This window comes from Notechis scutatus, chromosome 2 (assembly GCF_049901735.1).
Source record: "Notechis scutatus isolate UNSWTSFEM ecotype Mainland chromosome 2, rNotScu1.2, whole genome shotgun sequence".
NCBI lineage: Eukaryota > Metazoa > Chordata > Lepidosauria > Squamata > Elapidae > Notechis > Notechis scutatus.
Genome location: NC_142010.1, coordinates 148,676,129 through 148,679,427, shown reverse-complemented (window position 1 = coordinate 148,679,427; position 3,299 = coordinate 148,676,129). Strand labels below are relative to the sequence as shown.

Here is a 3,299-nt window from a genome sequence, read left to right as displayed (position 1 = left end):
CTGTAGTTTTGGACTGTTCGTCCTTAAGCAGCCATTGGAGATAAACAGTGTCGGAATGAAAATAATTGGAAGGATATGTTTTTTTCTGAATCTCTGTGTAAAAGGAACATTGAAGGAGTATGTGACTAATGGTCTCCATCTCTCCTGAGCCACAGGAACAGAGTCTTTCAGTCAATGGTATCTTTTTATACTTGCTGTCAGGATGGCTGATGGAAGTTCATGGCAACATGTGAGCGAAAAATGCTTTCCAATGGTTTGCTGACTCTAACTGTTTAAGATAGCTGGCAGGAGTAACAACATATCTAATGGCGTCTGAAGCTAGAAACAACGGAGCTTTCCCTAAGTCCGTTTGCCTTTCAATGTCCTCTACCCTTTGTTGCAAGGTTTGTTTTGCTTGGTCGTAGTCCAACTTGAGTACTGAGGCTGGTTTGGCAAGGTTGGACTTGACAGCCTTGATCCATGATGAGGAGAATTTGTCTTGGAGGACTAATGGAGCAAGACCTTGGGGAAAGAAGTTAAGCTTTAGCCAGAGATTTAACGACACTATACAGATTCTTGCTTCAACTTTTGTTAATCCGGTCTCCAGGCGCAGAAGTGCATTTGAGACAAAACATGGCATCTGGAGAATTTCTCTAATAAATTTGGATTGAACTTTTTGCAATGATGTGAAACACGAAGCTGAGGGTTCTAGCAAGTTCCCATAAAGAAGCTGTGCTAGCAACTTGCAACAGGAAATAGTTTTATTTTATTTTATTTTTATTTATTTATTTTTATTTGTCAATTGCTTACAAGATAATAGGTGTAAGAATCCCATCCTCATCGCCAGTGTTATATTCTGGGCATGGGTGCAAGTAATTGAGACGAGTCAGTGACTTAGTGAACTTCAACTCTTTATTAAGAATCAGAAACAGAGAGCAAAAACCCTTGGCAGCAGTAGCCCTTTTATAGAGCTAGCTACTGACCTGTTAACCAATGACGTGTGTCCACATGCTTAACTTTTGCCCAATGAAAGATGTTAAACTAATAGCCAATCAGGTTGCTCCGTGAGGACCAATCCCAGTTCGCTATCTAAGGGCCAATCCAAAGTGCAGGATTTCAAGCCTGCTTAACATAATGTTAATAAGTTTTATTAAATGGTTTTTGTTAGTTCATAACAGGAACCTCATCAAATATGTGTCTGGTAGAGAGACATTTCACGTGTCTTGCTTTTCTAGTGACATAGGTGAAATAGATAGTAGGCCAGGTCAGGAAACAACAGTGCAAGGAGTAGAAGCATACCACCTCATTGTGTCAATTCTATTGAATTTTGAAATTTTGTTAAAGCTTGTCTCTTTATCTGTCCTCTCCAATATGTGTCTTACCACTGCAAGCCTTATTGCAGCCATTAGCTGTACTGCCCTGGTAATTGTTGCACTACCAGGCGCTGTTTATCTGGAAAATTCCATAGTCGCGGCTGCCATCCAGGTTTGGCTGCCCCACAGCATTGGTGTTGTATCTGCTCTCATGAAAAGCCATACAGACCCCTGGAAGAAAGCAAACAGGCAAAGGACTATAAAAAGCATGTGCTATAAAGGAAAAGGCTGTTCTAGTTTTTTAAACAGAATCTTTAAAACAAAAAGTTTAAGCATATATTCATTCTTCCTGAACCAAGGAAGACCCATGAAGTCCAAATTCACACGGGAATTTGGACTAAAACTGAATCTTGTCTCCAAAATATTCCTGGGGTTGTTAATGGCACATAAAGCCACGTCTCCTTCCTTCTCTCTTCTTGAACTGGGCCTTCCAAGGAGGAGGTACTTTTCCATTGTGGGACTTTTGCACTGCCAAAAATCTTCTGTGATGGCCCCTTCAACCGTATCCTGAATTGAAATGATTTGGGGAAACTGAAGGATTTGAGAGGATACTTATCCTGGCACGAATAAACCCTATTCCAAAGAGAACAAATTTAAGCCAGTGATTGTTAAAAAAGAAAAACCGAAGTGGTCTAAGCACACTCCCATTCTGCTGTTGTGCCAAACAGGCAATAAAGTGGATACTGATCACCCTCTTAAAACTAAGGGTGTTAGTGCAAGGTAAAGTGGGAAGTCTCCCCAGACATTTGGGATGGGACAAAAACATATTCTACCATTCTAAGAAAATTGAACAGAGCTTTTTATTCACTGGGTGGGCTGGAGGAACTCTTTCTGGGAAGGAAGTTCCCATTTTGCATCCGTCTTGCAAACCTGGAACTTGCGATGGGGGAGGAAAAGACTGAGTATACTCACAGTTGGCCAAATTGTAGCCATAATATCCATCCAGGCCACCTTGCTTTAGACGGGAAGCCAGTCTACATCTGGAGTATTGTTTGGCTTCATTGGCTGCAATGAGGAGGAAGAGGAGAGTGAGCACTAATACCTTCATTGCTGCAGCTCTTGGAAGATGATGTCTGATTTTTTCAGGATGGCTACTTGGATTTTATAGTCACAGCTTGAGAAACTGGCTCTTTTGGAGGGATGGTATGTACAGAGTATGTAGCAATAACATTTCCCCAATCTGTGGTTATTATGGATTGACAAGCAGAGACAGTTGAGGGCAAAAACCAATGAGGAAGAAAAAGAAAGGGCACGGGTGTGATGGAGGGTTGCGGAACCAGTGGAACACAAACCATGAAAAAGGTTTAACTGTCGTTTTCAATTTCATAAAGAGCTAAACCTAACAATGGGTGAGAAGAACATTTGTGGCACCCGAGGAGGTCCTGGATCGAGGCAATCTGCATGAGGGGTAACAAAAATGTACAAGCTTGTACAAAAATGTACAAGCTTCAGTGTAATTGAAGCTCAACCATTTTATGGTCTTGCACATGAAAAAAGAACAGGATGTTCATTGTGTGGTGGCTTCTGACATCATTATTTTTCGGACCCCACTCAGAGACATTCCTCTCTGGGGGACGCAATGCTTATTTGAGTTTTCTTTTTGTTTGTTTCAATTACAATTCTCTCTCTCTCTCTCTCTCTTTCTCTCTCTCTCTCTCTCTCCCTCCCTCCCTCGCTCCCTCCCCCCCTCTCTCTCACTCTCTCACTCTCTCTCTCTCACACACACACTTTTTTCTATTTGTCTTTTATATATGTATAAAAAGAAAAAAGAAATGCCATCCATCCGCTCAATTATAAAATTGATAATTTTATAATTAAATATAAAATCAAATATAAAATCATACATTGCAATGTCCTACCTGTCAATGAATACTTCAGCTTCAACCATAACAACACAAGAGCACACAATAGATACAACCCATTTCATGTATTCACAACTATGTATAC

At 40.7% G+C, this 3,299-nt stretch overlaps 1 pseudogene; it reads right to left on the bottom strand.

Annotated features, from left to right (window-relative positions):
• Positions 1-1,332: 1,332 nt before the first annotated feature.
• On the bottom strand, positions 1,333-2,404 carry LOC148132310 (lysozyme C, milk isozyme pseudogene; annotated as a pseudogene).
• Between the last annotated feature and the right edge of the window lie 895 nt (positions 2,405-3,299).